Source organism: Oncorhynchus mykiss, chromosome 12 (assembly GCF_057628025.1).
Source record: "Oncorhynchus mykiss isolate SJ-2025 chromosome 12, ASM5762802v1, whole genome shotgun sequence".
Lineage (NCBI taxonomy): Eukaryota > Metazoa > Chordata > Actinopteri > Salmoniformes > Salmonidae > Oncorhynchus > Oncorhynchus mykiss.
In genome coordinates this window covers 2,880,045-2,900,812 of record NC_143033.1, presented here as the reverse complement: position 1 = coordinate 2,900,812, position 20,768 = coordinate 2,880,045, and the positions used below count along the sequence as shown (strand labels likewise).

At 46.1% G+C, this 20,768-nt stretch overlaps 1 long non-coding RNA gene across 1 annotated transcript in view; it reads right to left on the bottom strand.

Annotated features, from left to right (window-relative positions):
• Nucleotides 1-1,537: 1,537 nt before the first annotated feature.
• The window catches only part of LOC149979060 (uncharacterized), a 519,908-nt gene continuing 500,677 nt past the window's right edge, over nt 1,538-20,768 (bottom strand). The window contains exon 3 of the long non-coding RNA XR_016484845.1: nt 1,538-1,562. This is a non-coding gene — a long non-coding RNA (uncharacterized LOC149979060). The remainder of the gene's footprint in view (nt 1,563-20,768) is intronic.

Sequence of the window (20,768 nt, the reverse complement as noted above, 5' to 3'; positions counted from 1 at the left end):
CTAATTATTTAATATTTAAAGATTAAAATAGCACGGGCGACTGAGATTATTATTATTTTTGCACAATTTAAGACCATGTGGCAAACAATAATGCAGGCACTAGGGATGGAGGTGTGACTAGGTACTAGGGAGGGAGGTGTGACCAGGTACTAGGGATGGAGATGTGACCAGGTACTAGAAATGGAGGTGTGACCAGGTACTGGGGATGGAGGTGTGACCAGGTACTAGGGATGGAGGTGTGACCAGGTACTAGGGATGGATGTGTGACCAAGTACTAGGGATGGAGGTGTGACCAGGTACTAGGGATGGATGTGTGACCAGGTACTAGGGATGGATGTGTGACCAGGCACTAAGGATGGAGGTGTGACCAGGTACTAGGGATGGAGATGTGACAGGGGATGGAGGTGTGACCAGGTACTAGGGATGGAGGTGTGACCAGGTACTAGGGATGGATGTGTGACCAGGCACTAAGGATGGAGGTGTGACCAGGTACTAGGGATGGAGATGTGACAGGGGATGGAGGTGTGACCAGGTACTAGGGATGGAGATGTGACAGGGGATGGAGGTGTGACCAGGTACTAGGGATGGAGAATTGACCAGGTATTGGGGTTGGAGGAGTGACCAGGTACTAGGGATGGAGGTGTGGCCATGTACTAGGGATGGAGGTGTGGCCAGGTACTAGGTATGGAGGTGTGACCAGGCGCTAGGGATGGAGGTGTGACCAGGTACTAGGGATGGAGGTGTGACCAGGTACTAGGGATGGAGGTGTGACCAGGTACTAGGGATGGAGGTGTGACTAGGGATGGAGGTGTGACCAGCTTACTAGGGATGGAGGTGTGACCAGGTACTAGGGATGGAGGTGTGACTAGGGATGGAGGTGTGACTAGGGATGGAGGTGTGACTAGGTACTAGGGATGGAGGTGTGACCAGGTACTAGGGATGGAGGTGTGACCAGGTACTAGGGATGGAGGTGTGACTAGGGATGGAGGTGTGACCAGGTACTAGGGATGGAGGTGTGACACTGGATGGAGGTGTGACCGGGTACTAGGGATGGAGGTGTGACTAGGGATGGAGGTGTGACCAGGTACTAGGGATGGAGGTGTGACACTGGATGGAGGTGTGACCGGGTACTAGGGATGGAGGTGTGACTAGGTTCTAGGGATCAAATGAAATCAAAATCAAATCACATTTTTTATATAGCCCTTCGTACATCAGCTGATATTTTAAAGTGCTGTACAGAAACCAAGCCTAAAACCCCAAACAGCAAGCAATGCAGGTGTAGAAGCACGGTGGCTAGGAAAAACTCCCTAGAAAGGCCAAAACCTAGGAAGAAACCTAGAGAGGAACCAGTTTATGTGAGGTGGCCAGTCCTCTTCTGGCTGTGCCGGGTGGAGATTATAACAGAACATGGCCAAGATGTTCAAATGTTCATAAATGACCAGCATGGTCGAATAATAATGCAGAACAGTTGAAACTGGAGCAGCAGCACGGTCAGGTGGACTGGGGACTGCAAGGAGTCATCATGTCAGGTAGTCCTGGGGCATGGTCCTAGGGCTCAGGTCCTCCGAGAGAGAGAAAGAAAGAGAGAATTAGAGAGAGCATATGTGGGGTGGCCAGTCCTCTTCTGGCTGTGCCGGGTGGAGATTATAACAGAACATGGCCAAGATGTTCAAATGTTCATAAATGACCAGCAGGGTCAAATAATGATAAGGCAGAACAGAAAAAAAAGAAAGAAAGAGAGAAGGAGAGAATTAGAGAACGCACACTTAGATTCCCACAGGACACCGAATAGGACAGGAGAAGTACTCCAGATATAACAAACTGACCCTAGCCCCCAGATACATTAACTACTGCAGCATAAATACTGGAGGCTGAGACAGAGGTGTGGAGGTCTGACTAGGGATGGAGGTGTGACCAGCCACTAGGGATGGAGGTGTGGCCAGGTACTAGGGATGGAGGTGTGACCAGGCACTAGGGATGGAGGTGTGACTAGGCAATAGGGATGGAGGTGTGGCCAGGTACTAGGGATGGAGGTGTGGCCAGGTAATAGGGATGGAGGTGTGACCAGGTAATAGGGATGGAGGTGTGACCAGGTACTAGGGATGGAGGTGTGGCCAGGTAATAGGGATGGAGGTGAGGTCAGGTAATAGGGATGGAGGTGTGACCAGGTACTAGGGATGGAGGTGTGGCCAGGTAATAGGGATGGAGGTGAGGTCAGGTAATAGGGATGGAGGTGTGACCAGGTACTAGGGATGGAGGTGTGACCAGGCAATAGGGATGGAGGTGTGGCCAGGTACTAGGGATGGAGGTGTGGCCAGGTAATAGGGATGGAGGTGTGACCAGGTACTAGGGATGGAGGTGTGACCAGGCAATAGGGATGGAGGTGTGGCCAGATACTAAGGATGGAGGTGTGGCCAGGCAATAGGGATGGAGGTGTGACCAGGTACTAGGGATGGTGGTGTGGCCAGGCAATAGGGATGGAGGTGTGGCCAGGTAAGAGGGATGGAGGTGTGACCAGGCAATAGGGATGGAGGTGTGACCAGGTACTAGGGATGGAGGTGTGGCCAGGTAATAGGGATGGAGGTGAGGTCAGGTAATAGGGATGGAGGTGTGACCAGGTACTAGGGATGGAGGTGTGACCAGGCAATAGGGATGGAGGTGTGGCCAGATACTAGGGATGGAGGTGTGGCCAGGCAATAGGGATGGAGGTGTGACCAGGTACTAGGGATGGAGGTGTGGCCAGGCAATAGGGATGGAGGTGTGGCCAGGTAAGAGGGATGGAGGTGTGACCAGGCAATAGGGATGGAGGTGTGTGGCCAGGTACTAGGGATGGAGGTGTGGCCAGGTACTAGGGATGGAGGTGTGACCAGGTACTAGGGATGGAGGTGTGACTAGGGATGGAGGTGTGGCCAGGTACTAGGGATGGAGGTGTGGCCAGGCAATAGGGATGGAGGTGTGACCAGGTACTAGGGATGGAGGTGTGACCTGGTACTATGGATGGAGGTGTGACCAGGTATTAGGGATTGATGTGTGACCAGGCACTAGGGATGAAGGTGTGACTAGGGATGGAGGTGTGACCAGATATTAGGGAGAGAGGTGTGACCAGGCACTAGGGATGGAGGTGTGACTAGGGATGGAGATGTGACCAGGTTTTAGGGACAGAGGTGTGACCAGGTACTAGGGATGGAGGTGTGACCAGGCACTAGGGATGGAGGTGTGACTAGGGATGGAGGTGTGACCATGTACTAGGGATGGAGGTGTGACCAGGCACTAGGGATGGAGGTGTAACTAAGGATGGAGGTGTGACCAGGAACTAGGGATGGAGGTGTGACCAGGTATTAAGGATGGTGGTGTTACCAGGTACTAGGGATGGAGGTGTGACCAGGTACTAGGGATGGAGGTGTGACCAGGTACTAGGGATGGAGGTGTGACCAGGAACTAGGGATGGAGGTGTGACCAGGTATTAGGGATGGAGGTGTGACTAGGCAATAGGGATGGAGGTGTGGCCAGGTACTAGGGATGGTGGTGTGGCCAGGTAATAGGGATGGAGGTGTGACCAGGTACTAGGGATGGAGGTGTGACCAGGCAATAGGGATGGAGGTGTGACCAGGTAATAGGGATGGAGGTGTGACCAGGTAATAGGGATGAGGGTGTGACCAGGTAATAGGGATGGAGGTGTGACCAGGTACGAGGGATGGAGGTGTGGCCAGGTAATAGGGATGGAGGTGTGGCCAGGTAATAGGGATGGAGGTGTGACCAGGTACTAGGGATGGAGGTGTGACTAGGTACTAGGGATGGCGGTGTGACCAGGCACTAGGGATGGAGGTGTGACCAGGCAATAGGGATGGAGGTGTGGCCAGGTACTAGGGATGGAGGTGTGGCCAGGTAATAGGGATGGAGGTGTGACCAGGCAATAGGGATGGAGGTGTGGCCAGATACTAGGGATGGAGGTGTGGCCAGGCAATAGGGATGGAGGTGTGACCAGGTACTAGGGATGGAGGTGTGGCCAGGCAATAGGGATGGAAGTGTGGCCAGGTACTATGGATGGAGGTGTGGCAAGGTACTAGGTATGGAGGTGTGAACAGGTATTAGGGACGGAGTTGTGACCAGGTACTATGGATGGAGGTGTGACCTGGTACTATGGATGGAGGTGTGACCAGGTATTAGGGATTGATGTGTGACCTGGCACTAGGGATGAAGGTGTGACTAGGGATGGAGGTGTGACCAGATATTAGGGAGAGAGGTGTGACCAGGCACTAGGGATGGAGGTGTGACTAGGGATGGAGATGTGACCAGGTTTTAGGGACAGAGGTGTGACCAGGCACTAGGGATGGAGGTGTGACCAGGCACTAGGGATGGAGGTGTGACTAGGGATGGAGGTGTGACCATGTACTAGGGATGGAGGTGTGACCAGGCACTAGGGATGGAGGTGTAACTAAGGATGGAGGTGTGACCAGGAGCTAGGGATGGAGGTGTGACCAGGTATTAAGGATGGTGGTGTTACCAGGTACTAGGGATGGAGGTGTGACCAGGCAATAGGGATGGAGGTGTGACCAGGTAATAGGGATGGAGGTGTGACCAGGTAATAGGGATGAGGGTGTGACCAGGTAATAGGGATGGAGGTGTGACCAGGAACTAGGGATGGAGGTGTGACCAGGTATTAGGGATGGAGGTGTGACTAGGCAATAGGGATGGAGGTGTGGCCAGGTACTAGGGATGGAGGTGTGGCCAGGTAATAGGGATGGAGGTATGACCAGGTACTAGGGATGGAGGTGTGACCAGGCAATAGGGATGGAGGTGTGACCAGGTAATAGGAATGGAGGTGTGACCAGGTAATAGGGATGAGGGTGTGACCAGGTAATAGGGATGGAGGTGTGACCAGGTATGAGTGATGGAGGTGTGGCCAGGTAATAGGGATGGAGGTGTGGCCAGGTAATAGGGATGGAGGTGTGACCAGGTACTAGGGATGGAGGTGTGACCAGGCAATAGGGATGGAGGTGTGGCCAGGTACTAGGGATGGAGGTGTGACCAGGCAATAGGGATGGAGGTGTGACCAGGTAATAGGGATGGAGGTGTGACCAGGTAATAGGGATGAGGGTGTGACCAGGTAATAGGGATGGAGGTGTGACCAGGTATGAGTGATGGAGGTGTGGCCAGGTAATAGGGATGGAGGTGTGGCCAGGTAATAGGGATGGAGGTGTGACCAGGTACTAGGGATGGAGGTGTGACCAGGCAATAGGGATGGAGGTGTGGCCAGGTACTAGGGATGGAGGTGTGGCCAGGTAATAGGGATGGAGGTGTGACCAGGTACTAGGGATGAAGGTGTAACTAGGTACTAGGGATGGAGGTGTGACCAGGCACTAGGGATGGAGGTGTGACCAGGCAATAGGGAAGGAGGTGTGGCCAGGTACTAGGGATGGAGGTGTGGCCAGGTAATAGGGATGGAGGTGTGACCAGGTACTAGGGATGGAGGTGTGACCAGGCAATAGGGATGGAGGAGTGGCCAGGTACTAGGGATGGAGGTGTGGCAAGGTACTATGTATGGAGGTGTGAACAGGTATTAGGGACGGAGTTGTGACCAGGTACTATGGATGGAAGTGTGACCTGGTACTATGGATGGAGGTGTGAACAGGTATTAGGGATTGATGTGTGACCAGGCACTAGGGATGAAGGTGTGACTAGGGATGGAGGTGAGACCATGTACTAGGGATGGAGATGTGACCAGGTTTTAGGGACAGAGGTGTGACCAGGTACTAGGGATGGAGGTGTGACCAGGCACTAGGGATGGAGGTGTGACTAGGGATGGAGGTGTGACCATGTACTAGGGATGGAGGTGTGACCAGGCACTAGGGATGGAGGTGTAACTAAGGATGGAGGTGTGACCAGGAACTAGGGATGCAGGTGTGACCGGGTATTAAGGATGGTGGTGTTACCAGGTACTAGGGATGGAGGTGTGACCAGGTACTAGGGATGGAGGTGTGACCAGGTACTAGGGATGGAGGTGTGACCAGGAACTAGGGATGGAGGTTTGACCAGGTATTAGGGATGGAGGTGTGACTAGGCAATAGGGATGGAGGTGTGGCCAGGTACTAGGGATGGAGGTGTGGCCAGGTACTAGGGATGGAGGTGTGACCAGGTACTAGGGATGGAGGTGTGACCAGGCACTAGGGATGGAGGTGTGACTAGGGATGGAGGTGTGACCATGTACTAGGGATGGAGGTGTGACCAGGCACTAGGGATGGAGGTGTAACTAAGGATGGAGGTGTGACCAGGAGCTAGGGATGGAGGTGTGACCAGGTATTAAGGATGGTGGTGTTACCAGGTACTAGGGATGGAGGTGTGACCAGGTACTAGGGATGGAGGTGTGACCAGGAACTAGGGATGGAGGTGTGACCAGGTATTGGGGATGGAGGTGTGACTAGGCAATAGGGATGGAGGTGTGGCCAGGTACTAGGGATGGAGGTGTGGCCAGGTATTAGGGATGGAGGTGTGACCAGGTACTAGGGATGGAGGTGTGACCAGGCAATAGGGATGGAGGTGTGACCAGGTAATAGGGATGGAGGTGTGACCAGGTAATAGGGATGAGGGTGTGACCAGGTAATAGGGATGGAGGTGTGACCAGGTATGAGGGATGGGGGTGTGGCCAGGTAATAGGGATGGAGGTGTGACCAGGTACTAGGGATGGAGGTGTAACTAGGTACTAGGGATGGAGGTGTGACCAGGCACTAGGGATGGAGGTGTGACCAGGCAATAGGGAAGGAGGTGTGGCCAGGTACTAGGGATGGAGGTGTGGCCAGGTAATAGGGATGGAGGTGTGGCCAGGTAAGAGGGATGGAGGTGTGACCAGGAACTAGGGATGGAGGTGTGACCAGGTATTAGGGATGGAGGTGTGACTAGGCAATAGGGATGGAGGTGTGGCCAGGAGCTAGGGATGGAGGTGTGACCAGGTATTAAGGATGGTGGTGTTACCAGGTACTAGGGATGGAGGTGTGACCAGGTACTAGTGATGGAGGTGTGACCAGGAACTAGGGATGGAGGTGTGACCAGGTATTAGGGATGGAGGTGTGACTAGGCAATAGGGATGGAGGTGTGGCCAGGTACTAGGGATGGAGGTGTGGCCAGGTATTAGGGATGGAGGTGTGACCAGGTACTAGGGATGGAGGTGTGACCAGGCAATAGGGATGGAGGTGTGACCAGGTAATAGGGATGGAGGTGTGACCAGGTAATAGGGATGAGGGTGTGACCAGGTAATAGGGATGGAGGTGTGACCAGGTATGAGGGATGGAGGTGTGGCCAGGTAATAGGGATGGAGGTGTGGCCAGGTAATAGGGATGGAGGTGTGGCCAGGTACTAGGGATGGAGGTGTGGCCAGGTAATAGGGATGGAGGTGTGACCAGGTACTAGGGATGGAGGTGTAACTAGGTACTAGGGATGGAGGTGTGACCAGGCACTAGGGATGGAGGTGTGACCAGGCAATAGGGAAGGAGGTGTGGCTAGGTACTAGGGATGGAGGTGTGGCCAGGTAATAGGGATGGAGGTGTGACCAGGTACTAGGGATGGAGGTGTGACCAGGCAATAGGGATGGAGGTGTGGCCAGGTACTAGGGATGGAGGTGTGGCCAGGCAATAGGGATGGAGGTGTGACCAGGTACTAGGGATGGAGGTGTGGCCAGGCAATAGGGATGGAGGAGTGGCCAGGTACTAGGGATGGAGGTGTGGCAAGGTACTATGGATGGAGGTGTGAACAGGTATTAGGGATTGATGTGTGACCAGGCACTAGGGATGAAGGTGTGACTAGGGATGGAGGTGAGACCAGATATTAGGGAGAGAGGTGTGACCAGGCACTAGGGATGGAGGTGTGACTAGGGATGGAGATGTGACCAGGTTTTAGGGACAGAGGTGTGACCAGGCACTAGGGATGGAGGTGTGACCAGGCACTAGGGATGGAGGTGTGACTAGGGATGGAGGTGTGACCATGTACTAGGGATGGAGATGTGACCAGGTTTTAGGGACAGAGGTGTGACCAGGTACTAGGGATGGAGGTGTGACCAGGCACTAGGGATGGAGGTGTGACTAAGGATGGAGGTGTGACCATGTACTAGGGATGGAGGTGTGACCAGGCACTAGGGATGGAGGTGTGACTAGGGATGGAGGTGTGACCATGTACTAGGGATGGAGGTGTGACCAGGCACTAGGGATGGAGGTGTAACTAAGGATGGAGGTGTGACCAGGAACTAGGGATGCAGGTGTGACCGGGTATTAAGGATGGTGGTGTTACCAGGTACTAGGGATGGAGGTGTGACCAGGTACTAGGGATGGAGGTGTGACCAGGTACTAGGGATGGAGGTGTGACCAGGAACTAGGGATGGAGGTGTGACCAGGTATTAGGGATGGAGGTGTGACTAGGCAATAGGGATGGAGGTGTGGCCAGGTACTAGGGATGGAGGTGTGGCCAGGTACTAGGGATGGAGGTGTGGCCAGGTAATAGGGATGGAGGTGTGACCAGGTACTAGGGATGGAGGTGTGACCAGGTACTAGGGATGGAGGTGTGACCAGGCAATAGGGATGGAGGTGTGACCAGGTAATAGGGATGGAGGTGTGACCAGGAAATAGGGATGAGGGTGTGACCAGGTAATAGGGATGGAGGTGTGACCAGGTACGAGGGATGGAGGTGTGGCCAGGTAATAGGGATGGAGGTGTGGCCAGGTAATAGGGATGGAGGTGTGACCAGGTACTAGGGATGGAGGTGTGACCAGGCAATAGGGATGGAGGTGTGGCCAGGTACTAGGGATGGAGATGTGGCCAGGTAATGGGGATGGAGGTGTGACCAGGTACTAGGGATGGCGGTGTAACTAGGTACTAGGGATGGAGGTGTGACCAGGCACTAGGGATGGAGGCGTGACCAGGCAATAGGGAAGGAGGTGTGGCCAGGTAATAGGGATGGAGGTGTGACCAGGTACTAGGGATGGAGGTGTGACCAGGCAATAGGGATGGAGGTGTGGCCAGGTACTAGGGATGGAGGTGTGGCCAGGCAATAGGGATGGAGGTGTGACAAGGTACTAGGGATGGAGGTGTGACCAGGAACTAGGGATGGAGGTGTGACCAGGTATTAGGGATGGAGGTGTGACCAGGCACTAGGGATGGAGGTGTAACTAAGGATGGATGTGTGACCAGGTACTAGGGATGGAGGTGTGACCAGGTACTAGGGATGGAGGTGTGACCAGGAACTAGGGATGGAGGTGTGACCAGGTATTAGGGATGGAGGTGTGACCAGGTACTAGGGATGGATGTGTGACCATGTACTAGGGATGGAGGTGTGACCAGGTACTAGGGATGGAGGTGTGACCAGGAACTAGGGATGGAGATGTGACCAGGCACCAAGGATGGAGGTGTGACCAGGTACTAGGGATGGAGATGTGACTTGGGATGGAGGTGTGACCAGGCACTAGGGATGGAGGTGTGACCAGGTACTAGGGATGGAGATGTGACTGGGGATGGAGGTGTGACCAGGCACTAGGGATGGAGATGTGACTAGGCACTAGGGATGGAGGTGTGACCAGGTAATAGGGATGGAGGTGTTACCAGGTACTAGGGAGGGAGGTGTGACCAGGTACTAGGGATGGAGGTGTGACCTGGTACTATGGATGGAGGTGTGAACAGGTATTAGGGATTGATGTGTGACCAGGCACTAGGGATGAAGGTGTGACTAGGGATGGAGGTGAGACCAGATATTAGGGAGAGAGGTGTGACCAGGCACTAGGGATGGAGGTGTGACTAGGGATGGAGATGTGACCAGGTTTTAGGGACAGAGGTGTGACCAGGCACTAGGGATGGAGGTGTGACCAGGCACTAGGGATGGAGGTGTGACTAGGGATGGAGGTGTGACCATGTACTAGGGATGGAGATGTGACCAGGTTTTAGGGACAGAGGTGTGACCAGGTACTAGGGATGGAGGTGTGACCAGGCACTAGGGATGGAGGTGTGACTAGGGATGGAGGTGTGGCCATGTACTAGGGATGGAGGTGTGACCAGGCACTAGGGATGGAGGTGTAACTAAGGATGGAGGTGTGACCAGGAACTAGGCATGCAGGTGTGACCGGGTATTAAGGATGGTGGTGTTACCAGGTACTAGGGATGGAGGTGTGACCAGGTACTAGGGATGGAGGTGTGACCAGGTACTAGGGATGGAGGTGTGACCAGGAACTAGGGATGGAGGTGTGACCAGGTATTAGGGATGGAGGTGTGATTAGGCAATAGGGATGGAGGTGTGTCCAGGTACTAGGGATGGAGGTGTGGCCAGGTACTAGGGATGGAGGTGTGGCCAGGTAATAGGGATGGAGGTGTGACCAGGTACTAGGGATGGAGGTGTGACCAGGTACTAGGGATGGAGGTGTGACCAGGCAATAGGGATGGAGGTGTGACCAGGTAATAGGGATGGAGGTGTGACCAGGAAATAGGGATGAGGGTGTGACCAGGTAATAGGGATGGAGGTGTGACCAGGTACGAGGGATGGAGGTGTGGCCAGGTAATAGGGATGGAGGTGTGGCCAGGTAATAGGGATGGAGGTGTGACCAGGTACTAGGGATGGAGGTGTGACCAGGCAATAGGGATGGAGGTGTGGCCAGGTACTAGGGATGGAGATGTGGCCAGGTAATGGGGATGGAGGTGTGACCAGGTACTAGGGATGGAGGTGTAACTAGGTACTAGGGATGGAGGTGTGACCAGGCACTAGGGATGGAGGTGTGACCAGGCAATAGGGAAGGAGGTGTGGCCAGGTACTAGGGATGGAGGTGTGGCCAGGTAATAGGGATGGAGGTGTGACCAGGTACTAGGGATGGAGGTGTGATCAGGCAATAGGGATGGAGGTGTGGCCAGGTACTAGGGATGGAGGTGTGGCCAGGCAATAGGGATGGAGGTGTGACCAGGTACTAGGGATGGAGGTGTGGCCAGGCAATAGGGATGGAGGTGTGGCCAGGTACTAGGGATGGAGGTGTGGCAAGGTACTATGTATGGAGGTGTGAACAGGTATTAGGGACGGAGTTGTGACCAGGTACTATGGATGGAGGTGTGACCTGGTACTATGGATGGAGGTGTGACCAGGTATTAGGGATTGATGTGTGACCAGGCACTAGGGATGAAGGTGTGACTAGGGATGGAGGTGTGACCAGATATTAGGGAGAGAGGTGTGACCAGGCACTAGGGATGGAGGTGTGACTAGGGATGGAGATGTGACCAGGTTTTAGGGACAGAGGTGTGACCAGGTATTAGGGATGGAGGTGTGACCAGGCACTAGGGATGGAGGTGTGACTAGGGATGGAGGTGTGACCATGTACTAGGGATGGAGGTGTGACCAGGTACTAGGGATGGAGGTGTGACCAGGTACTAGGGATGAAGGTGTGACCAGGAACTAGGGATGGAGGTGTGACCAGGTATTAGGGATGGAGGTGTGACCAGGCACTAGGGATGGAGGTGTAACTAAGGATGGATGTGTGACCAGGTACTAGGGATGGAGGTGTGACCAGGTACTAGGGATGGAGGTGTGACCAGGAACTAGGGATGGAGGTGTGACCAGGTATTAGGGATGGAGGTGTGACCAGGTACTAGGGATGGATGTGTGACCATGTACTAGGGATGGAGGTGTGACCAGGTACTAGGGATGGAGGTGTGACCAGGAACTAGGGATGGAGGTGTGACCAGGCACCAAGGATGGAGGTGTGACCAGGTACTAGGGATGGAGATGTGACTGGGGATGGAGGTGTGACCAGGCACTAGGGATGGAGGTGTGACCAGGTACTAGGGATGGAGATGTGACTGGGGATGGAGGTGTGACCAGGCACTAGGGATGGAGATGTGACTAGGCACTAGGGATGGAGGTGTGACCAGGTAATAGGGATGGAGGTGTTACCAGGTACTAGGGAGGGAGGTGTGACCAGGTACTAGGGATGGAGGTGTGACCAGGTACTAGGGATGGAGGTGTGACCAGGTACTAGGGATGGAGGTGTGACCAGGTACTAGGGTGGGCGGTTTGACCAGGTACTAGGGAGGGAGGTGTGACCAGGTACTAGGGATGGAGGTGTGACCAGGTACTAGGGAGGGAGGTGTGACCAGGTACTAGGGATGGAGGTGTGACTAGGGATGGAGGTGTGACCAGATATTAGGGAGAGAGGTGTGACCAGGCACTAGGGATGGAGGTGTGACTAGGGATGGAGATGTGACCAGGTTTTAGGGACAGAGGTGTGACCAGGTACTAGGGATGGAGGTGAGACCAGGCACTAGGGATGGAGGTGTGACTAGGGATGGAGGTGTGACCATGTACTAGGGATGGAGTTGTGACCAGGCACTAGGGATGGAGGTGTTACTAAGGATGGAGATGTGACCAGGAACTAGGGATGGAGGTGTGACCAGGTATTAAGGATGGTGGTGTTACCAGGTACTAGGGATGGAGATGTGACTGGGGATGGAGGTGTGACCAGGCACTAGGGATGGAGGTGTGACCAGGTACTAGGGATGGAGATGTGACTGGGGATGGAGGTGTGACCAGGCACTAGGGATGGAGGAGTGACCAGGTAATAGGGATGGAGGTGTGACCAGGTACTAGGGAGGGAGGTGTGACCAGGTACTAGGGATGGAGGTGTGACCAGGTACTAGGGATGGAGGTGTGACCAGGTACTAGGGATGGAGGTGTGACCAGGTACTAGGGAGGGAGGTGTGACCAGGTACTAGGGAGGGAGGTGTGACCAGGTACTAGGGATGGAGGTGTGACCAGGTACTAGGGAGGGAGGTGTGACCAGGTACTAGGGAGGGAGGTGTGACCAGGTACTAGGGATGGAGGTGTGACCAGGTACTAGGGATGGAGGTGTGACCAGGTACTAGGGATGGAGGTGTGACCAGGTACTAGGGATGGAGGTGTGACACACATGCAGAGGTCATCGGTTCACCTACTCTGCGTTCAGAGGAGTCCCATAGGACTCGTGGAGGTCAGAAAGTAAAACAGAGAACCTTTCGGATGCTACAGACGTTTTCCTGAGTAGATCGATTTTCTCCTTTTCTGACAAAAAGCACTGTAGCTCTCCCACTTTCCACCGCCGATGCAGAAGGCCACCATAGGTGGGTGCAGTGGATTGAGACGTACTCCATGTAAAAAATAATTGACATCTCTACGTTAAATTGACAGATTATTATTGGATTTTGTTAATTATGTTTCTTAGATTGCTAATGTCTAAATGTCTAAATAAAGCACAACACATAATAAAACAGTAGATTACAGTATACTAAAGTATAATACAGTGGTATAATACAGTTTAATAAGGAATTATACAGTGTAATACAGTATAATACAGTATAATACAGTATAATACAGTTAATACAGTATAATACAGTATATTACAGTATAATACAGTACAATACAGTGTAATACAGTATAATACAGGATAATACAGTTAATACAGTATAATACAGTATCAAACAATATCATACAGTACAATACAGTGTAATACAGTATAAAACAGTATAACACAGTACAATACAGTGTAATACAGTATAATACAGTATCACACAGTATAATTACAGTACAATACAGTGTAATACAGTATCACACAGTTTAAAACAGTACAATACAGTGTAATACAGTATTACAGTATAACACAGTATAACACAGTATAATACAGTATAATACAGTATAACAAAGTATAACACAGTATAACACAGTATAATACAGTATTATACCATATCACACAGTATAAAACAGTACAATACAGTGTAGCACAGTATAACACAGCATAATACAGTGTAACACAGTATAATAAAGCACAACACATTACAGCACAGTAGAACACAGTATAATATAGTATAATACAGTGGCATAATACAGTATAATACATTGGTATAATATAGTATAATACAGTGGCATATAATACAGTATAATACAGTGGAATAATATAGCACAATACAGTGGTATAATATAGTATAATACAGTGGTATAATAAAGTATAATACAGTGGTATAATATAGTATAATATAGTATAATACAGTGGTATAATACATTGTAATACAGTGGTATAATATAGTATAATGCAGTGGTATAATATAGTATAATACATTGTAATACAGTGGTATAATAAAGTATAATATAGTATAATACAGTGGTATAACATAGTATAATGCAGTGGTATAATATAGTATAATACAGTGGTATAATAAAGTATAATATAGTATAATACAGTGGTATAATATAGTATAATATAGTATAATACAGTGGTATAATAAAGTATAATATAGTATAATACAGTGGTATAATATAGTATAATGCAGTGGTATAATATAGTATAATACAGTGGTATAATATAGTATAATGCAGTGGTATAATATAGTATAATACAGTGGTATAATAAAGTATAATATAGTATAATACAGTGGTATAATATAGTATAATGCAGTGGTATAATATAGTATAATGCAGTGGTATAATATAGTATAATACAGTGGTATAATAAAGTATAATATAGTATAATACAGTGGTATAATATAGTATAATATAGTATAATACAGTGGTATAAGAAAGTATAATATAGTATAATACAGTGGTATAATATAGTATAATACAGTGGTATAATATAGAATAATACAGTGGTATAATAAAGTATAATACAGTGGTATAATATAGTATAATATAGTATAATACAGTGTTATAATACATTGTAATACAGTGGTATAATAAACTATAATATATTATAATACAGTGGTATAATATAGTATAATACATTGTAATACAGTGCTATAATAAAGTATAATATAGTATAATACATTGGTATAATATAGTATAATACAGTGGTATAATATACTATATTATAGTATAATACAGCGGTATATTATAGTATATTGCAGTGGTATAATATAGTATAATACATTGTAATACAGTGGTATAATAAAGTATAATATAGTATAATACAGTGGTATAATATAGTATAATGCAGTGATATAATATTGTATAATACAGTGGTATGATGAAGTATAATATAGTATAATACAGTGGTATAATATAGTATAATATAGTATAATACAGTGGTATAATATAGTATAATGCAGTGGTATAATATAGTATAATACAGCGGTATAATATAGTATAATACAGTGGTATAATAAAGTATAATATAGTATAATACAGTGGTATAATATTGTATAAAATGGTATAATACAGTGGTATAATATAGTATAATGCAGTGGTATAATATAGTATAATACATTGTAATACAGTGGTATAATAAAGTATAATATAGTATAATACAGTGGTATAATATAGTATAATACAGTGGTATAATAAAGTATAATATAGTATAATATAGTATAATACAGTGGTATAATAAAGTATAATATAGTATAATACAGTGGTATAATATAGTATAATGCAGTGGTATAATATAGTATAATACAGTGGTATAATATTGTATAAAATAGTATAATACAGTGGTATAATATAGTATAATATAGTATAATACAGTGGTATAATATAGTATAATGCAGTGGTATAATATAGTATAATACAGTGGTATAATAAAGTATAATATAGTATAATACAGTAGTATAATATAGTATAATGCAGTGGTATAATATAGTATAATACAGAATAATACAGTGGTATAATATAGTATAATGCAGTGGTATAATATAGTATAATACAGAATAATACAGTGGTATAATATAGTATAATACAGAATAATACAGTGGTATAATATAGTATAATGCAGTGGTATAATATAGTATAATACAGAATAATACAGTGGTATAATATAGTATAATGCAGTGGTATAATATAGTATAATACAGCATAATACAGTGGTATTTCTTTAGCAATAAAGCCCGAGGAGATGTGGTATATGGCCAACATACCACATCTAAGGGCTGTTCTTATGTATGACGGAACACACAAACCAAAAATTCCACAAACCCCGAAGTACCTTACTGCTGTTATAAACTTCTTACCAACGTAATCCGAGGTGTACCCGTAGTATACGGTCTGATATACCACGGCTGTCAGGCAAACAGCAGTCAGGGCTCAAACCACCCAGTTTATAATACAATATAATACTGCCTTTGGAAAAGTTGTAAAAAGGCTATATTTAAAGGTGCGGAGGTCATCGGTTCACCTACTCTGCGTTCAGAGGAGTCCCGTAGGACTCGTGGAGGTCAGAAAGTAAAACAGAGAACCTTTAAAATGCCTTGCCATGCCTGACAACCGTATAACACAGTTCTCTTGTGCTGTGACTCCATCATAGTCCATCCCATGCATCCCCAATACATTTGTAGTTCTCTAGTATATCAATCTGTCAACCCTCGATGAGACTGTTATTTCTTAATTATCACTAATCAATTTATTTCTTTATTCAACTAGGCAAGTCAGTTAAGAACAAATTCTTATTTTCAATGACTGCCTAGGAACAGTGGGTTAACTGCCTGTTCAGGGGCAGAACGACAGATTTGTACCTTGTCAGCTCGGGGATTTGAACTTGCAACCTTCCGTTCTAACCACTAGGCTACCCTGCCACCCCAATGACTTGGAGGAAACCAAACCATGGTTGTTCTTCCAGCATTTGTCATTATTTTCCCTTCGTTACTGTTTAGGCATGTACTAAATACGAATTGGACTCCTGCGTGATAATGCAATCCCTTTCTATTTTATTATATTATACTACATTCTGAATCTTTGAGCATTTTCCAGAAAAATCGCTAACAATAAAATGTAGAATTTTCCCAAACTGATGTGTCAAAGCACATAGCTGTCTGTATTATGTTCAAATACAAAGGACTCTTTAGGCACATTTTAGATTTAGTACTTTACTCCTTCTATAAGCCAGAGTATTTGCGTTACATCCATGCCCCATTGCATTTTTTTTAATACATTTTCCTAATTTAACCATGCGTCTTGTAATAGGTTCACATATTAGAGGTTATTCGCAATACAAACGTTTGGTATGCTAATTCTTCTTCAGACACAACCAGTGCACCTAGGACTACAAAGCTATTTGACTCTTTTTAAAAATGGAGGATATATTAAATAATATTTATTAATACAGGTCAAGGATATTGGGACAGCAGCCTATTACATCCAGTCTTAAACCACCCAATAACAAATATGGGCTGTAATGATGAGAGTAAAAACACTAGCTAGGAAGGTGTGATGTTTTCTGTCTATTTATACAGCTTGTGTCATAAGGGAGATCCAAGGAAGGTTGTATTAATTTGCATACAGGGAGGGACCAATACGGACACGGAGGGGCAATATAAGAGACACAATTTGTTTCCACGGCAACAGGCTCAGAGTATAGACACACACAGAAAAAAAAGGTTTAACCTGGACTTCAGAGAGTCGATTTGAAAACACTTTTATGGTTTCATTTCAGTTGAACTGTGGCTGTGTGGATAAATGGGATGGATAGTGGAAAAGTAGCTGTGTGGATAAATGGACACGTGTCTCGTGGACAAAATAATAATATTTCTATAGTTGTTATTTTTGTGCGCCTGTTTTGTAACATAAATATTTCCTCTTGATGCAGTATTACAAAATAGATGTGGATAGATATGTTACATGACAGCGGGTTAGAAAGGGAGAAATCTATTAACCCTCGCACTGACAACATATTTTAAATACATTAACTACACACTGGGGTCATTTGGACCCCAACAACAAACTATTATAAAAAAAACTGGGATAGCAAAATATCAACAAAATTGTTATAAATATAAATGTAAATATCCATTCTGTATGATTGTATTTGTTATTTTAGTTACATTTATGGTAATTAGCATATCATTAGTACTGATACGGTATCTCTAAAAGACACGTCTGGATTCAGAAATCATTAGGTGGAAATCCACAAAACTCAAAATATACATCGGACATGTATACTATAGAATATAAAAAACGTGATGTTAAGATACCACCTGATATGGACCCTTTCCCCCAGTGCTGGGTAATGTATTCCAAATGAACATCATCACAGAACACATCTGATCAACACAACATCATTACAGAACACATCTGATCAACACAACATCATCACAGAACACATCCTGATCAACACAACATCATTACAGAACACATCTGATCAACACAACATCATTACAGAACACATCTGATCAACACAACATCATTACAGAACACATCTGATCAACACAACATCATTACAGAACACATCTGATCAACACAACATCATTACACATCTGATCAACACAACATCATTACAGAACACATCTGATCAACACAACATCATCACACATCTGATCAACACAACATCATTACAGAACACATCTGATCAACACAACATCATTACAGAACACATCTGATCAACACAACATCATTACACATCTGATCAACACAACATCATTACAGAACACATCCTGATCAACACAACATCATTACAGAACACATCTGATCAACACAACATCATTACAGAACACATCTGATCAACACAACATCATTACAGAACACATCTGATCAACACAACATCATTACACATCTGATCAACACAACATCATTACACATCTGATCAACACAACATCATTACAGAACACATCTGATCAACACAACATCATTACACATCTGATCAACACAACATCATTACAGAACACATCTGATCAACACAACATCATCACAGAACACATCTGATCAACACAACATCATTACACATCTGATCAACACAACATCATTACAGAACACTGATCAACACAACATCATTACAGAACACATCTGATCAACACAACATCATCACACATCTGATCAACACAACATCATTACAGAACACATCTGATCAACACAACATCATTACACATCTGATCAACACAACATCATCACAGAACACATCTGATCAACACAACATCATTACAGAACACATCTGATCAACACAACATCATTACACATCTGATCAACACAACATCATTACAGAACACATCTGATCAACACAACATCATTACACATCTGATCAACACAACATCATTACAGAACACATCTGATCAACACAACATCAGAACACATCGGATCAACACAACATCATTACAGAACACATTTGATCAACACAACATCATTACACATCTGATCAACACAACATCATTACACATCTGATGAACACAACATCATTACAGAACACATCTGATCAACACAACATCAGAACACATCTGATCAACACAACATCATTACACATCTGATCAACACAACATCATTACAGAACACATCTGATCAACACAACATCATCACAGAACACATCCTGATCAACACAACATCATTACAGAACACATCTGATCAACACAACATCAGAACACATCTGATCAACACAACATCATCACAGAACACATCCTGATCAACACAACATCATTACAGAACACATCCTGATCAACACAACATCATTACACATCTGATCAACACAACATCATTACAGAACACATCCTGATCAACACAACATCATCACAGAACACATCCTGATCAACACAACATCATTACAGAACACATCTGATCAACACAACACCATCACAGAACACTGATCAACACAACATCAGAACACATCTGATCAACACAACATCATTACAGAACACATCTGATCAACACAACATCATCACAGAACACATCTGATCAACACAACATCATCACAGAACACATCTGATCAACACAACATCATCACAGAACACATCTGATCAACACAACATCAGAACACATCTGATCAACACAACACCATCACAGAACACTGATCAACACAACATCAGAACACATCTGATCAACACAACATCATTACAGAACACATCTGATCAACACAACATCATCACAGAACACATCTGATCAACACAACATCATCACAGAACACATCTGATCAACACAACATCATCACAGAACACATCTGATCAACACAACATCAGAACACATCTGATCAACACAACATCATCACAGAACACATCTGATCAACACAACATCATTACAGAACACATCTGATCAACACAACATCAGAACACATCTGATCAACACAACATCATTACACATCTGATCAACACAACATCATTACAGAACACATCTGATCAACACAACATCATCACAGAACACATCCTGATCAACACAACATCATTACAGAACACATCTGATCAACACAACATCAGAACACATCTGATCAACACAACATCATCACAGAACACATCCTGATCAACACAACATCATTACAGAACACATCCTGATCAACACAACATCATTACACATCTGATCAACACAACATCATTACAGAACACATCCTGATCAACACAACATCATCACAGAACACATCCTGATCAACACAACATCATTACAGAACACATCTGATCAACACAACACCATCACAGAACACTGATCAACACAACATCAGAACACATCTGATCAACACAACATCATTACAGAACACATCTGATCAACACAACATCATCACAGAAGACATCTGATCAACACAACATCATCACAGAACACATCTGATCAACACAACATCATCACAGAACACATCTGATCAACACAACATCAGAACACATCTGATCAACACAACATCATTACAGAACACATCTGATCAACACAACATCATTACAGAACACATCTGATCAACACAACATCAGAACACATCTGATCAACACAACATCAGAACACATCTGATCAACACAACATCATTACAGAACACATCTGATCAACACAACATCAGAACACATCTGATCAACACAACATCATTACACATCTGATCAACACAACATCATTACAGAACACATCTGATCAACACA